This window comes from Staurois parvus, unplaced genomic scaffold (genome assembly GCF_062004578.1).
Source record: "Staurois parvus isolate SC_StPar_1 unplaced genomic scaffold, SC_StPar_1.0 ptg000613l, whole genome shotgun sequence".
Taxonomy (NCBI): domain Eukaryota; kingdom Metazoa; phylum Chordata; class Amphibia; order Anura; family Ranidae; genus Staurois; species Staurois parvus.
Genome location: NW_028318409.1, coordinates 128,521 through 147,429, shown reverse-complemented (window position 1 = coordinate 147,429; position 18,909 = coordinate 128,521).

Here is an 18,909-nt window from a genome sequence, read left to right as displayed (position 1 = left end):
CTTACAATGAATGGGCGATGGAAAAAAAACAGGAATGGGATGGCTTGTAGTGACTTTATTAATGGTGACTCATTTGTGCTAGCACGTCAGCAATGTGTATAGAAAGATCATTACAGCTTGAGGCTGAATGGCATTGCTCGTGAAAGTGATACACTGGAACATAGTAAAGCTAATAAATCTGTTGCTATGCCTCGTATTGTTTTTGCTGACATTAGCAACTATGTTATTTCACATACTTTCCTTACATTAGATGCCTTGTACAACCATGCTTTATAATGAGGACATGGATAACTGCTACCAGTTGAAATCAGTTAATAGGAATATTGTTTGGGTTACAGGTCCTTATAGGAAACTCTGTAGCTGGCATTTCATCTTTTCTCATCAGACAATAAATGAAGAATGCTTTGGGCAGGGAGGGGATAATGCACACAGAGGACAGTTTTACAGAAGCAGCCACTCTAAGTGGAAAATATGTTTTATGACTCATTTGCCTTTGATGCTAAATCCACATACAGCACATCTGTTATTTACTAGCGATACAAAATGTTAATGGACCAAATAAGGAAAAGTGAATCAGAAAGACAAAGATCTATGAGAGAAATTTAACGTAAGTTGTAAGTGATTTTCTGATCTCCCTGTTAAAATGTTAAATGTAAGTCATCACAGCTACTCTTTTATTTAATCCACAAAGGGGGATTGTGGAGGAAGTTTACTTATTATATAATATGGAAGAAAATTGCACTGGCTTCTCTCCCAATATTATTTCCACTTAAATATTGGATTTAAATGTTATATGCAGTAGTACTAGGAGACAAGTGAATCATTCTAAAAGTAAAATGGATATTCTGTAGCAGTGCACAATTCAGCTATACATGTACAATTCAGGGTATAAACTAAAAGTTTGAAGTCAGGATTTTTCTTTCATTTATTACGTAATTGCCCAGACATGTCTTTTCATTTTTCTTCGCCTTCTTCTGGATCCACAGAGCAGTTGTTCCTATAGCAGACTTCACATATTAGTCCATTAGTCCAAATGACCATACTTTTTGGGACAAGGGTTAAAGTGAAAATAATTATTTACAAAAGTATTGTACCTTATTTTAATTGCTGTTCTGCTTATTGCTAAATTAAAATGTTATGTCTATTATCTATAAATTATTTCCAAAACTACATACTGGAATGATTCTGCATTCCAGTATACACTTTTTAAAATGTAAAGTCCTGCCTAAAGCCTGGTACACACAGGCAGTTGTTTTTGGTTCAACCCAGCGGGCTGAAAGAAAAAAAAATGAGGCGCTCAGGAGGAGTTTGCTGTACTAATTATGTAAAGTTAGTACAGCGATATCCCCATTGTGCTATTCTGACAGGAGGACTGCCCCCCCCCCCAGACCAGAAAACACCAGTCAATAGCTGCGGTCGCTGATTTATTGTTGATCAGCTGCTGTTTTTCCAGCATGGCCATTTTACAGAAGCCGAATGTGTTCAGCCAGCTTCTGTCGGAATAGGCTGCTGTACATATGGGCCAAATGTCATCCGGTTTCTGTCGAACTGGCTGATACTGGCCTATATTTGGCCCGTGTGTACCAGGCTTTAGGGCAGACATCCCAAAATACCTATTATTACCTTTATAAGCTAGAAATGTTTTTCTTTACAGATTTCTATTAAAAGGTTACTTTTACCACAAAACTGCCAATGCAGATAAGGGGTGTCTATATATAAAAACAAGCCATGCAGCACTGAATAGGGTTGAATAATGTCCTTGCTAAAAGTGTAGGCCATATACATACATCCCAAAGCCTAACTGGAATATTTCTGTGATGTTTCTAAGTGATGCCTAGTCTTTAATACCCACCTTCACCATCAAAGGAGTGAGCTCTCAAACACTGAGCTCAGAGCTACTGCATCAAGGGAGAGAAAAAGCAAGTGAAGGGGTCTGAATCAGAGGAAGCGCACTCCTGTGATGGTGCAGGTGAACAATAATGACTAAGCCTCACATAGTAATGTCCTAGCAACATCCGGGAAGTATTACAGTCAAGTTTTGGGAGGTAGGTAAATGGCCTACACCTATAGCATGAGTATTATTTAACTTTAGTCAGAGCTGCACAGTTTGTTTTTATCTATAAACACCCTTTACCTGCATAGGCAGTTTTTTGTAAAGGTGAATTAACCCTTTAAGTTGTACTTAGCCATGATGTCAGTCAATGTTAGGATCCAGTGGCAAACTGAAGCTAAATTAGAGATGAAGATTAGGGTTTGGCGCTTGTTTCACGACATTAATACGGGCCCTATATTCTAACCCTTCAGCTCAAGTCTCCATTTGCGGATACAAATCAGCCTCCCTTTCAATAGAGCGAGGTACTAGACAGGGACTATTTGCTTTGGCAATGGAACCACTTGTGATTGCCATCCACTCTGATAACACTATCTCCGGCATCCACTGCGGTCAACGAGACCATAAATGTGCCTTATCTGCTGATGATGTTCCTACGTATATATCTAATCCTTGAACGTCTTTACCTGGTCTCCTCCACCTGTTTCATCGTTTCTCTGAGGCCTCTGGTCTTACGCTTAATTCCTCTAAAACAATTGCTTTAAATATCTCTCTACCTAACTCGGAGGTTCATTACCTCCAGGACAATTTTGATTTCCAGTGGGCCTCTTGTTCTCTCCCCTATTTGGGGATTCACCTCACAAACTCTATTTCTTCGTTATATAAGACCAATTATCCCCTGCTCTTCAAACAACTCAAATCTGACTTACTAGACTGGAAGGATCTTCCACTATCCTGGTTTGGTAGAATTAGCTCTATTAAGATGACCTTTTTACCAAGACTATTGTACTACTTTAGGACAATGCCGATCATGGTTCCCAAACTGGAACTGTTACTATTACAAGCAGCAGTCTCTAGATTTATCTGGAAAGCAAAACATCCTAGGGTTAACAAGTCAACTCTATTTTCCCTAAAAAAGCATGGCGGTTTGGGTCTTCCTAATCTCTTGATCTATTTTCAGGTGGCTCAAATAGCACAGTTATCTTGCACTACCACCAGGGGTTACGTCCCCCAGTCTCATGTGGCTCCATAGTCGATTGCGTCCTCCTATCCTATGTCCTACGTTGTCTTATTCGTTAACGGTGTGGGATAGATGGCGAGCTCTCAAACCTTTTTTCTCCCCACATACCCCATTAGCTCCAGTTTTTTGTAATTCCGAGTTTATTACGGGCTTATCACCATCTGTATTCCAATGGTGGCTGAATAAGGGTTTACTGCATATTGGAGACTTCCTGAATGGACTTCGTCCTCATTTTCTCCAGTGCTTTTTGACAAAGTATCAGATGCCTTCCAGTGAATTGTTTCGCTACCATCAACTTTCATCTTTTAGTAAACTCAAATTACTTGTAGAACCTTGTACACTCACTCCTTTAGAGGTCTCCTGTGGGACAACTGGGATGATGGAGGGCCGTTTGTCCATTATCTATGCTTCCCTTGTTGATCCACTCATTAAATTATGTTACATGACTCAATGGGAAAGGGATTTGAATAGCTCACTGGACCTGGACACTTGGCGGAATGCGGCCCATACTCTATCAAAGATTTCAATTAATACTGCTCTTATCGAATCCCATTACAAAGCACTACTTCGCTGGTATCTAGTTCCTACATGCCTTGCTAAAATGTATCCATCAGTATCACCTAATTGCTCCTGACACTGTGGACAAGAGGGCACTATGGTCCATATCTAAATGTGTAGAGGCCTAGCGAGCGCACACGTAAGCAGCTAAATGCACTGAAAAAAGGAACCACAATACCTTTCAATAACAAGCAAAACAAAGAAATAGAGTGCAGCGCTAAAGTAATAGAAAACTAATGAATACAGTCTTAGGTGGACAAGCTCCTTAATAGATATAAGGAGTACTGATGTGACAGTTCTGTTATGAAATCCAATGCGGTATCCAGTGAAAGAATGGTAAGATTACCTACTAACCAGAAGCGCAATCAATATGTGCATATAGGAATCCAAGAGCAGCTGGGAGTCTGATGTGGGAACAGCCAGGTGGAATGTTGATGTCCTCCAGGGGGTCCCTCAATCAAGTATTGGGTACTGGTCTGGTCTATCACCTCTCTCCTCCGGTCTGAATGGAACACCAGGGGGTCCCTCAATCCAGTAGTGGGTGCAGGTCTGGTCTATCACCTCCCTCCTCTGGTCCGAATAGAACGTCTGGGGTCCTGGACTGGGGATAGATGCTCAGAGCCGAGCGACAAATGTATGGATACCCATAGTGTAGTGTGTCAAGTATTTATTAAGCGTTAAAATATGTGGTATACATATATAAGTATATCAAGGCACAGGGTGACTGTGGATATAGGTAGAAACGCAGTATAAACCACTGAATACACTGACCAGTCTATAAGAGAATGGGTGCCGCCGGACCTCCTTGATCCGGCGGCGTGACGTCAAGGCGTGCAAAGGCTCCTTCTAGTTGCGTTTCGTATAATCATAAGTCTACTGTAAGGGTGATGCCGCGGCCGCCTGATGCCAAATGGGTCTATTTATAGGCAGATGCACGCACAAATGAGCGTGCGCCATCTTGCATGGGTTTGCGCCAATGCGCATGCGCAAGAGTTGCGGGCGCCATATTATTGGAGATCGTAGACCCGGCAGACGCGCATGGGATCGCGCATGCTTGAGTGTCGCGATCACCATATTACTGGTGACCTGTATAGTAATGGCATGTAGATCTGGGTGCATGCAATTATGGCAATATGAGTGGACATAAAGAAAGCTATGCATTCCTCTCCCATGTGGTCAGTACTCCACATATATAGGGAAAGCGGATAAAAATAACATGGACAAATATGACATTAACAAATATGACATTAACATGTGTATAAATACATCATCTCATATATAAAAAATTTAAAAACTGGTAAAAAATAGAAAATTGCCAATATGAGAAACCTCATAAGAGATATGGTATTATCTATATCACAATCTAAAATCTTAAAATCTAATATATAAATGCATAAATATAAACGCATAAAATGTATAAAATGTACCGGGAGTATCATAAAAGTAGTACTTATAAGTAAATATGTAAACAATCATCATGTATACAGTTGGCCACTGGCATATTCAACTGTTATCAATGAAACAATTTAAGTCAATCTCGACATTGTGGCCTGAAGGGGTCAAAGTCTTCATTTCAAAGATTCCCTTAGTTTCCATACGGGAGACCAGTCTGCATCTATTTGAACCTCGCCAGTGGTGTTGTGCTACGTCTATCCACACAAATTTAAGGGATGACGGGTCTCTATGGTGAAAGTATCTAAAATGTTTGGATAATGAATGCTCACGAAAGCCTCTCTTGATGTTATATATGTGATCTCGGAAACGATCTCTTAACCTTCTGATTGTTCGGCCAATATATTGTTTCCAGCACGAGCATTCCAGAAGATAAACCGTGTAGCGGGTGTTACAGGAGATGAAGAGAGGAATATCATAAGATTTCCCCATTGTGGATGAGGTAAAAGTTTTAATTTTCTTTTTAGACATATTGCTGTGTTGGCACATTTGACACCTCCCACACGGATAAAAGCCCTTTAAATTAGAGAATAAACTGGGACGAGGAAGGGGGTCAATCACATTGGGGGAAATCCTGTTCCTCAGTGATTGTGCCTTCCTAAAAACAATTTCAGGCTTCTCAGGCAGGGCCTGAGAGAGGACTGGGTCAACCCTGAGTACATCCCAGTTTTTCTTAATAGCTCTACTGATGGCCTTGTGTTGTATGATAAATGGGGTAATAAAAGGGCAGAATATACTTTTACGTTGTGTTGGTGGACCAAAAAGCATATTATCTCTGTCCATATTAGCTACATTGTTGATCTCCGTGTTCTATGTATCCTTTGTCTAGGAACCGTTGTTTCAAGATGGCAGCCTTGTTGTGATAGGTAGTGATGTCAGTACAGTTGCGTCTGACCCTCATGAACTGACTCTTTGGGATGTTGGCCAGCTAACATGGGTGATGACAGCTGGTGGTGGGGATATATCCATTCCTGTCTGTTTTTTTAAAAAAGCCTCAGTTGTGAGTATCCTCCTTTATTTAGTATGGTGATATCCAGGATATTAACTTTGTCAGTGCTATATTCGAAAGTCAGCTTAATATTCAAGTTGTTGTTGTTAAGTGTGGCAAAAAAAATTTCCAAGGCTGTTTCCTCTCCTTGCCATAGTAGGAGGACATCATCTATATAGCGTTTATAAAACCAATGAAATCCAATGCAGTATCCAGTGAAAGAATGGTAAGATTGCCTACTGACCAGAAGCACAATCAATATGCGCATATAGGAATCCAAGAGCAGCTGGGAGTCTGATGTGGGAACGGCCAGATGAAATGTGAATGTCCTCCAGGGGGTCCCTCAATCAAGTATTGGGTACTGGTCTGGTCTATCACCTCTATCCTCCTGTCCGAATAGAACGTCTGGGGTCCTGGACTGGGGTTAGATGCTCAGAGCCGAGCGAAAAATGTATGGATACCCATAGTGTAGTATGTCAAGTATTTATTAAGCGTTAAAATATGTGGTATACATACATAAGTATATCAAGGCACAGGGTGACTGTGGATATAGGTAGAAGCACAGTATAAACCTCTGAATACACTGACCAGTATATAAAAGAATGGGTGCCGCCGGACCTCCATATCTGCCGGATGCTCCAAATCTGGTGGAAATGTCCTGTAGTGAATAGATTTTGGATCCGAATGTTTAACTTCATTTATTCGGTAACAGGAATTAATATTCTTAGATCACCGGAAGTGGCTTTATTTCATTTGCTGCCCGCTGACATTCCCAAAAAATCAACTAAATTAATTCTTTGCCTCTTACTGGTGGCACATATTACCATAGCTAGATGTTGGAAACAATCATTAATTCCGCTAGACGGGGTTAAACAAAAACTTGATTGGATAATGATAAATTATATACTTGCAAGCATTGTCAATAATGATACTTCTAAATTTGAGGTGACGTGGGAACCATGGATCAGATATATCTCTATTACGTAATAGTACTATGGCTGATCCTCTCTCTCTCCCTTTTTCCATATCTTTTTTTTTTATCTTTTCTTTTCTCTCCCCTTCTGCCCCCCTTTTTTCTGACTTATCCTGGATCTTTTCTTTAGATTTTTCTATTTTTAATCCTTTTTCTTCTTTTTTGTTTTCTTATTGTTGGTAAATATCTATATGGAACTGCCTATGTTTACTGACTGATGGAACATTTGATACCCTATAGGGATGGTGTTTCCTGTTTACAACATCATCGACTAATGTTTTTTCAAGTGCCTATATATTTTATGAATATGTTTATTCACTCCATCTCACCATGTAGGTGGGCAATGTTTCTATTTCTGTGTACCCCAATTTTTCAATAAAAATATTGAAAGATAAATTAGAGAAGAACACATATGAAGATTTTTTTTTAGGTAAACAAAAAAAAATTAATAGTAGACATTTGATTATGTAGTCGTGTGACCAGCACACATGGGAAAAAGGAAGGATCCTTCATTCCCCAGTTGGAATCTGGGAAAATAATAACTTTTTTTATTTATAAAATTGTGCATGCATATACTGTATTGACCTGGGACTCATGATCCATTCTTTAGTTATCAGGGGGGCTCCAGAGCTTCCTTGAATTAACTGCTGAACCTCCTGGACTTCTGGGCTCAGGGTAGCTGTCCCTTTTGCCCTTAGTATGATTGCTGTCCAGTTGTGGAGAAATGTTAAAATAAATAATCCTAGCAACTGACATTTATGATGTGCAAAAATTATCTATGGATTAAGTAATTTAACACTCACTATATTCACTGGAATTGAAGTATCATAGATCATCCAAAATCCAAAGATTTTCAGTGATTCAAAGATCACCTAAGGACACCCCACAGATTGAGAATATGGGTTTCTCCTTCTCTTACAAGGGACAGCTGAAATGCCAAGTCCATTTACTTTATATTTTAAATAATGATGTGCCAAAAATGCTAAAACTATATGCCACTAGGGTTTTAGCGGCAAAATGGAGAGAACTCAACATTTTTTACAGGAAATCTTTTCAAATGGAAGAATGGAATATTCCATTGATATCATCTTATTCTGCCTATGCCTGTTACCTGTCATGCTGACCCTCTGGTTTAAATACTTCAAGTCACTGACACAGAAAATATATGGATCAAGTCTTCTGACTTTAGTAATCTGCATACTTGTTTAGGGCTAAAGCGGAACTACTGTATCTGAGCACCACAAACCAAAATCACTATTTATTAATTTTTAATATTCAAAGCAAATTCATCCATTAATTTCTCCATGATTTATTTTGCAAAGAAATCACATTTAAAAACACCTCCTAGCATTTCTGGCTATGGCCATCTTGAATAAGGGTGGATGATTCATTAAGCATTTACTTACCAGATTCCATCTGCCTTCAGCTCAGGCATTCAGGCAGGAGCAAGTGCTTAGCTGCAAAAAAACCTCCTCCTCTCCTAAAGTCTCTTGGGATGTATGAGATCATTTGCCAAGGCAAGAAACCAGGAGGTAACTGAAGAAATGGAAAACAAAAAGTTTAAAACAAAGTAGATATGATATTCTTTCCAAGCTATTTACTAATGCTAACAGCATAAGGATTAAACATTGTTCTTGCTGAATGAGAGATTGAAGTTCTGGTTTAAGGGCTCAGAAAGTAGTAAAGCCAAAAGGGCCATCATAAGAGCTAAGCAGCTAGCATTTTCAGAAATAGGTCAACAGTGGCAGCCCCCATGTTTTGGTCAGAAAAGGCGAGTAAAAAAGGTTCTTATGTCACATTAATCCTAGCTAATATTATTTAACCACAGCATAATTAGTATGTCTACATCTGAGTCATTGTGGCTGGTATGATGATGTCACATCTGTCTAACTGCAATCACAGCTGTGCAAATGACAAACATATGCAGAATCTGATGGCTGTTTATAGCTCCCAACTGTCCTTAAATTGGAAATACTGTCCCTCTCTTAGAACCAAGTGCCTTTTGCCTCTCTTTTTCTTAGTTGTTTGTCTTTTTGATCTTATGTATAGACCACTATAAAAAAATGCATAATTTTATTACCAAAATGGTTATGAAACTTATCCTTTCATCCAACCTCTTAACAACTTGAATCTCTGTATCTGAGCCTTTTTCTCCCTGTACCCCTCAAGAACCAGAGCATATATAATGCCATGGCACTTTCTACGTAGACACAATGCGGAATCAGAATGTTTATATTTTGTGCTACAAAGTGGAATTGTCTAAAGTAGGGCTGGAAGAACTGGGTGAAATTGCCACTCTCCCTATTCTGTTTTAAAAGTCAAATGGTTGAGGGCTGATGAGGCAAACTGAAAGCCTAGGAGAGCACTCAAACCATGTCAAACCAAAGGAGAGAAGTCAGTCATCATGATAATATGTTTCAGGGACTTGCCCCTTCCTCAGATCATGTGATTAGGAACCAGCGATCAAAATATATAGGAAGGGCCGAGGGAGTGTCATCCTTAATAGCCACCTACATATATTAACCCCTCCATAGTGATACACCTCTAAAACTAAATAAAAATGTATTAACAACAAAGATCATTTTTATTGCAACATTATGCTGAATTTTTTCCACTCACACCAAGATATTTTTAAATGGATGTTATACAGGGTGGGAGCTGGCTTCAGTTACTGAATATCACAGGTTATGGATCATCCTGGAACAGATTATGATAGCCAGCTAGTTGGTACATAAAGGATAGACAGTGCAGCTTCATAACTATGATATGGGTGATTGGCCAGTGTAAGACTGTAGGCATATGATATAACTACTAAGTGTGCATGTAACAAGGTGTTAGACTCCCATTATTGTTTTCTTAATTAGATTTTGTGTAGTTCTTACTTTTGCCACTAGATGCAAATTTATTTTGTGTATATTTGTTTGTAAGGGAAGTCCCTTCCTCTGCTCTGGACTCCAGGTACTGTCTTGGGAAGGCCTGTGCCAAAACTAGACATCTAGCTATCGAAAGATTTGGGCAGCCATTTTGTGATGCAGAAATGATAATTATCACAATTTGCATCACAGAGCCATGGTGCTGAGCATGAGAGGACCTGTGAGCAGGAACCCTTTTTACTCCTAAAGGAAAACGGTAACCATGTAAGCTTTTTTGAGACCCCTGCTTATATGAAGCGCTGCCCTGACTGTGGCATTGGCCATGTCAGCACCCACTGTGAAGGCACTGGCAGTTTGAGATATTCAGTCCATTGTTCGGGATGGGAAAAGTTCCAGCTGGACTGGACTGGAGGTGGCCTGGAGCTACCACGAAGAGTGTCCTCTCAAATATAAAGTTTCACTGAAACAGTATTGAAGCTTTGAAGAGGTAAACCCAAAGTTAAAAGATTGGGTTTCTGATTTGGGTTTTCTTGGTTTTTAAAAATGCATAAAAAATACAGCAAAGTAGGAAGTGCTTTCTCCATTCACATGTCCAGGGGAAGAAAGTAATGCAAACATGGTACAAAAGCATCAAAAAAACAATGCAACTTTAAATCAAATTTAAAAAAAAACACAATGCAATGCAGCAAAAATGTATCAAAATGCATATGCCGTTTTGACATGATTTTGCAATGGAGCAGTGTGAAAGCAGCCTAAGTAGGGATCATCATCTTATTTCAATTTCAAATTTATTTTCTAATTCGAGTTTGGATAATTTGTTATTTCATTGCTTTATTTCATTTTGTTATAGTTTATTTAAAATTTGTTAACATTCGTTATTATTGTGATTCGGAAATTTGGACATATCCAAATCTCCAAATAATGAAAATTTTGTCCAAATTTTGATTCGTAACTAAACACATTACACATGTCTAGTACTGGAATATTCCCTGTGTGGGAAGATCTTCTGGTATATCTGTGATGAAGAAAAGTGGGCTGGACTGGAAGCCTTAAAATGCACTTTCGGATATAGACTATATAGAGACTGTAGAGCATATACACAGTATACCCTTTAACAAAGTCTACCAAAGAATGCCTAAAAAACTAGGTTTGTGCTTATAAACAATTTGACATGAAATTCACTTAGGTTGACATAGTCTAAATACATAAGCTATATAATGGTTTTCCCATGCCCTTATAAAATGACCCAATCAAAACTTGCAAGCCACACAACATGCTGATTTTATTATCACCCACTTCAACTAAACAAGTATGATAAATTATAAACTATAGGCGATGAGTGAGAAGTATTTGAGAAATGAGTGATGGTAAGTGCTGATAGATGGCATGGTTAATGAATTACAGGTTATAGAGATGAATTATGATCATTGAGGTGTTAGATGACGGTGTTAGAAGTGTGATGAAAGATGATAAATTATGACTTAGAATCTGAGATATAAATTTCTTATATGTGAACATTATTTTAAAGTTCAAGCAAGTACCTCACAAAAGGAAAAAAATAAATTACTTTTCCATGGTTTCCTTTCACAAAGTATGTTATCAGCCACATTACACAAAGGTATTTCACTGAAAATATTCACAGAAAATTTTCTAGTAAATTTAACAGCAACTCAAAGCCTGCACTGTGAAACTACAAGGCTAATTATTCCCTTAGCTGAAGATTTCAGCTACCAATTGGAACTTGCAAAAATCTCAGGGGTCCCTCTATATTTTTTTTGTTTGCAAATTCTTTGCTTCTCTAAAACCACATGAGGTTAGTGACCAAATAATATCCAGATGTCATCAATGCCTGCAATACTGTATGAAGCTTTTGGAAGTCTCATTAAGATGCTAGGAGGCAAAGTATGAAAGCCTTTTACAGGCATAGAGGAACATGCACATTCATAATTTGTACTAGTGACTAGATGACTAGTGACTAGAAGTGACTAAATTAAAGGAACACAAATGTTTTCAATGCTTTGGTTTTTTTTTACATTTCTCAAAACAATCTGTAGTTTCAGCGATAATATTTATGGCATTAGTTATATCAATCATTTCTAATATTTTGGTTCAACCAGGTGAAAGTGAAATGAACATTGCTTATACTGAAGTGCAGCCATTTTCTAGCTTACCTCCATTTTATATCCAGTATATATTAACTATATAAGTGGTTTGTCTTGTGTGTATATGAAACTGACATAAGCCAACTTAACAGGCATTTCATCAACAGCTAGAACAGGATGCCAAACTGCAGTGTGTGTATAGATTGTTATGAAAACCCCATGCCAACGCTCAGCTAACTTTCCTTCTGTTGTCATCTATTATGCATGTTATTGTGGCCTCTTTTCTGTTGGGTTACGTAACCAAGGACTCTTCCACTATCTATAAAAAATTTTGCACATCTTAAATACACTGGAATAGCATTTATAGACATCTTGGTGTGTGTCTCGTCTCTTGCAGTTGCAATAATAATATCTCAATTTCTTGATTTGGGTCCACCGACTATAGTATTCTAGATCTTGAATGCCCTAATCCCACCGGGTATGCCCCCACCTGCAGGTCCTAACTCATAAATTTGACTCCCTCTCCTAGGCCAGCAATACCTGTCTAGATTTCTGTACCTGGGTGGGAGTTTGTGCTAACACAGAGCTCGTCAGGAAAGGAAAATTGCGGTAAGTATTCGATATTTTATTTTCAATTTTGCTGACCACTCTATGTCAGCCTACCACTGGGAATTAACTAGATAACCAAGGTAGGAAGGCAAGGAAACAAAATAAGGTTAACTATGGCCTCTGGCTGAAGAGATAACTGTTTTGCGAAAATTACTAGTTGTCAACAATGATGTATCTATGTGATAATGGGAAATAAAAGTGTGTATGGAGGACCACGCTGCCACCTTGCAAATTGTCTCCTGGAGAGACTCTACAGGTGGCCACCAAGGAGGTCAAGACACTTCTTATAGAGTGCACCATTATTCCTTCAGGAAGGGACAACCTTCTATCCTTACATGCCATGAGGATCTCTTTAACAAGACAGGAAGCAATCATTCTACCCAAGAATCTGGCCCCCTTGAGTGAACCTCTGGAAATCACAAGTGGGCAATTCGATGACCTGAAGATCGAGGTAGCATCGATATAAGTCTTCAGTGTCCCCCCTACAGCCAAAGGACTAACTCCTTGTCCATATTCCAGATGAAAAGTAGGCAACACGATTTCTTGACTTAAATGGAAACTCGAGGCCACTTTTGGAATACAGTTCAGCATCAGGAGCAGAATAACACTTTCTACAAGGAAACACAAACAGTATAGAGTTCTTTACACCCTATTACAAATCAGCTAAAAATACATATGACAGTATTTATAAATGGTAATCACCAGGGGAGGCTCACCCGGGAGCTGTGAAAGTACGACTCCGCGAGAACCCAAGGGGACAAACCAGAAGCAGATTCAAAGTGGGAGGGCAATCATGGTAGCTCCCAAAGTAATTACTATGGAAAAAAATTTGGATATACATTATAATAATAAATGAATAATTAAATCATGAGTGATGAGCAACAAAAATAACGTGTAATGCTGGCTGAAGTATAATAGTGAGTAAGGAGACATATGGTGCGCGAGTACATGACAGGTATAAGAGACTGCACCTAGTGGTAGAAGAAATGGAAAGACATCTAGGTCTCAAAGTCTAGCCCACAGAGAAGTGGGCCAGTAAAGAGAGAAAGACCACCAAGTACCCAGAGCCGAATGTAAAGACAAAATATAGACAGTCAAAGCTTTAACCACCATGGATCAGAAGCTCTCATTGTAATACTGAATAGATATTTGAGTCACGATAAACAACAAAGATGGAACGCAGCACTGGCTGTAATTTAGCAGTAATAAAAGGAAACAAGATCACTTTATGAAATGTACTGCACCCATTGGTATGAATAAGATAAAGAAAAGGGACCCAAATCACAGAATCCAGTCCAAAGATTAAAGAATATACCAGTGAAAACAAGACCACCAAGTACCCAAGGCCAAAGGCGAAAACAAATATAAGCAGCCAAAACATAAACCACCATGAATCAAGAGCTGTACATCAAAATGTTGCTTCTCAGTATCCTCATAGAGCAAACCACCCCCATAAGCTACAACTATTTATCCCCAGGGGCTTATCAGCAGTCCCTCCCAACACCATATGTGTGCAATCAAAGAGGGGAGGCACTCAACAACAACTGTGGCTTCTCAGTGTCCTCATGGGGAGAAAAACAAAAAACAAACACCATCTGCTTCCACCATTTGTCCCCAGGGGCTAGTCACTCTGGGGGTAGGAAGAAGGGATATATGGGTTATTTCAGGCTCCACATTTGCTGGCTCCCTGCCTACTGAGGAAGCCTGAATTTGGGGTGTAACGCATATAGGTAGAAGAAGCAGAGCCCTAGAAGTTTTGAACTGATGACCATCTGGGAGAGGGGGGTGGTGAGCCATGTAACAAAATTATACATTATATGCTGGCTTGTTTCTTACATTTTGTAAGTGTTTTTAATCTTGGCGCAAACAAATTGTTTTATAAATAGAGATCACTATGGTTCCACTTTTCTGTTTTCCATAATACTTATTATATGAGAGCTTCAGCTAAAGTAGTGTATACTTGCCGGTGTCGGGAGAGGAGCTAGAGGAAGACCACAGAGGGTGTACATAAGTCTGTCCACATGTTGAGTGCATAATGACCTATTGATGAGGTTCTAAAGTGAGGTGAGCAGGTTTTTCACCTAATGGTGGTGGCATGGTTGGCACTGAAGAATAGAGAAGATTTATCTTATACACATTGCACAGTGGTGTTATAAGAGACTTTGTCATGGGACTTTAATTATTGTTTAATATTTATTTTTAAATGAGATATGAGTCTGTTGCGCTACACTTTCTTGTTATTCATATCTCCTCTCAAGCATCTCTCCTCCAGGGAGAATAAGTTTAATGTTTGTAGTCATTCCTCATAACTGAGGTCCTCTAGTCCCCTTATTAAGTATTCCTATAATGTGTGTTAGAAGTATCTTATTGATTGACAAATTTGTGTAAAGCAAATATGCATTTTCTTCCCTGCATTTTTCAAAAAATAGTGGCAAAAAAAAGACATTTTCAAAATATATGCCTTTTTGAAAATACTGTTGTGGGTGTATCCACTGTCCTGCTGCTCCAGAGCCTACATAATTGTGATAGCTAGTCAGGAAACTTGATGCATAATGTATGCTTCTTGAAATCCCAAAGTCCCAAATCCTCATACTCAGGAGACATAGCAGAATTTGGTTTGGGGTGTAATTCTAAATAGATTAGATTAGATTCAACTTTATTGTCATTGTGCAAAGTACATGTACAGAGCCAATGAAATGCAGTTAGCATCCAGCCAGAAGTGCATAAATTGCCCATTTACAATAAATAACAACATAACAAAAATCGGGGTATGGGATATACAGTAATACCATAATCGGTGCAATGAGTAATGCATTAATGGATTAAATATTCAGTAATGCAATGGTGAATAAAATATACAGTAATGCAATATTGTCTAATGATTAGCTGTTCAAGTCTGCCTATGCTGTGTGAGAGAAATAACTTGTTAAAATGGCAACTTTTAAAAAAATTTTTATTAACTTTCTTCATTTTCCAAAATAATTGTGACAAAAAAATGTAATTTGAAAAAACTCACCATGCCTCTTACTAAATACCTTGGACTGTCTATTTTCCAAAAAGGGGTCATTAGGGGCTATTTGTATTGTCCTGGCATTTTAGGGTCTAAAGAAATGAGATAGGCAGTCTATTAGGACTGATCGATTTTCAAATATCAAATTTTGCAAATAAGTAGTAAATAATAGACACTGATTTGGGTTATTTTTACCAACATGGGTACCCAATGGGTAATACAAACAACCTTGTGTAGTATCCTATTTCATTTATCACCTTTTTTCATAAAATCAAATAAGTACAAGTCTCATTTATACGTAATACAATTATGAAAATGTGTACATATTTTGTGTTATAGGTATAATAAATATACATATTATATGTTGCACTTTCTGCTTATAAATAAGTAGATATGACCAGGCTTCCCCTTGAGGCTTCCCCTATATAGTGCCATGTGGCCCAATTTACATGATCATGCAGCCCTTGAGCAGCCACATACAACCTGACACCCAAACCACACCTTACAAAATATGTATTAGAACAGCCTCAGCCCTTATGTACATATAGTTGATAACATGAAAGGTCTAAAATGAGGAATCTCTGCTTAAAATCTGCATGTGTATTGTTGCTGACTTTACTTTTCTCTAGTTAATGTCAAAGTGTAGGCGAAATCAGAAAATATCAGTACAAGGTATTTAATAGTCAGTAAGATATGTCCCTTGTGCTGATTCTTCTTCACTTAGTGAAAATCTTCCTTTGTGCTGTCCTCCCTCTCTCTTACCACCGTAATTTTCCAGTGCAGTGAGGGTTAATACAAGTAATGAACTGTCACAGGCTCTCATAAAGAGAATCTGACTATGCCCGCCTTTTCTACTTAGCTGGTTCATTTATGGAAGCCGTATTATTGCTTCTATGAATGACACAAAAACTATGAATGGAGGGGCAGCGTCATCAATCATCCACCTGCCTTACATCCTTAGATCCTGTTACATTCATAAAAGCTATTATACGGATTTTATTAGTGGAGCCGCTGGGTGGAAATGGCAGTCATAGTCAGGCTCTGTGACAGCCCAATAGTTGTATTAAAGCGAAAGCTAAAGTAAACTTACCTATCCAACGGTCCTGCGAAGTGCCGGCATCTTCTTCTGAGTGCCGGTCTTCAAGCCTTTTCATTGACTGGTGGGGGATGATATCACTCCTGTGCATACGCAGGAGGCCATCATCTCTGCACATGGAGAGCTGCCTGGCACTGTGTAAGCTGAGATGTGAATGTGCAGCTCAGTTTACAATGCTGGAGAAGACGGCAAGCAGAAGAGACACTGCATATATGTTTTGCAATAAAAGCCTGCCTGCTTACAGGTTTTTACAGCCAGCAGAACTTCAGTTCTTCTTTAACCTCCACTGCTCCAGAAGATTTTAATGGCAGGGGCAGGTGGAGGCAGGATGAGGAACATTTTCAATAAAAGAAGAGTAATCAACACAAGGGATACATCCGACTGACTGTAAGTTATGTCCCTTGTGCTGATTTTTCTGTTTGTGAGCTTGGCTGTACTTAAGCTTTAACATTTACTTGTCAATTTGGTACATTTTTTAAACTACCTGCAGAGAAATTATGGAGGCCTGCCTGTACCTTCAAATGTTTTTTAAATAATGGCACTGTAATATGCAAGTTTCAGTAGATCTTTTTGAACAGTCTTAATAGATGATAAACCACACCTTCCTTTTGTGATTTTTTTTTTATATGATGATGGTCTTACTGGATAGTAAGAATGCACAGGAGAATACAACCCCTCCAAAATAAAAGCAGACACACTTAATCTATAAATGCAATTATAAGTTCTATTACACTACTGTTGTTGACTGACAAATACTGACAGTGTTGTGTATTTTTTTTCCTCAAAGTTCTAATACAAAAATAAAGCATGCTGTGCTAGTTGTGTATCTTTTGATTTGTCTGACAACTTTCATTACTCAGGCAGCCTAATTTATTGCTTTTGTAACTGCCTGTGAATGAAACATTCAAGTACACTGAAATTTACACATGCACGTGTGAACTCCAAATCTCTCTTTCGCTTCTCAAAAATTTCTTACATATTTGGTTGTGAACTAGAGTTACTCTAGAGCTAGAGTTACATAAACCAGTTCATCAAGGAAGGGGCAGCCACATACTTTAATCTACATGCTTCCCATAAGTGGCAGGTGACATGTAAGCCCCACTTGCCAGCACACTCAGGCACTGGCCCTGGGGGAGGGGTACCCTCATGGAAGGGAATGTGGGCTGGTTTGCCGATACCAGGGGCTGCATTCTTACTATGTTGTACTAGGGATGATTCAAATGTACCTGGGTTCAATTTGAGGCTGCTTCCCACAACATGACTAAAGTTTGGGAGTTGAATCCAAACTCTAATAAAGTCACAGAGATCTGCATGTTTAATAGCAATAATGTCTAAACGATCATAAAACAAATGGTATAGAGGCTGGGCAGTGCCCTGGGGGACATGTATCAAAGCAAAAAAAGTTTTTAAATTCTGTTTGGCTTGGAACAGCAATTTTAATAATGCTTTATGAAAACATTGAAATTGAAGAGTTCCTTTAAATGACATGCCTCAGGGGTGTACTTAACCTGCTTGTGAAGTGGCAAATCTGTACAATTTATACAACCTACTACAGCAAAACTGACATTTACAAAGCAAATGCCATTTAAGGTGGTTGTAAACCTCAGACATGAAATATGAACAAAGCATATGCCGCTATAATGTGTACTTGTCTCAATTAAACAACTTAGACAGAGCTTAGTGTCATTTCTGTCTACTGCTTAATTCCTCTACCATCTGCATAAATCACTTCTGACAAGTTTTCCTGACACCAAAATAAAAATGATGACAGTGGAAGGACCTCCACCAGATTGACAACCTCAGCTCTGCTCCTGTGTGCTGTGTGAAGGGGGTGTGTCCCTTCCCTCCAATCATTTCTCATAGCTCTCCTGACTGAGCTCTGCAGAGTGTGATTTCAGCTCTCCACCCCCTGTTTTCTGACAGCTAACACAAGCTATAAATTCTGGACTTTTAACGGACGTAAAGAAGAGAGGACGGAAGAAAAACATGTACATCTTATGTAGAAGGATTTGTATCATCTCTGTGTATCACCCGAAGCTTGTCATTTCCCTGGGTATACATGAGGGTTTATAACCACTTATGATTTCCAGCAAATGACAGCTTTGACTATTTTATTGTGATTTATAAAAAAACAGCCAGGGGTTCCCTTCATCTATACTAGACCTTTATCCTAGATG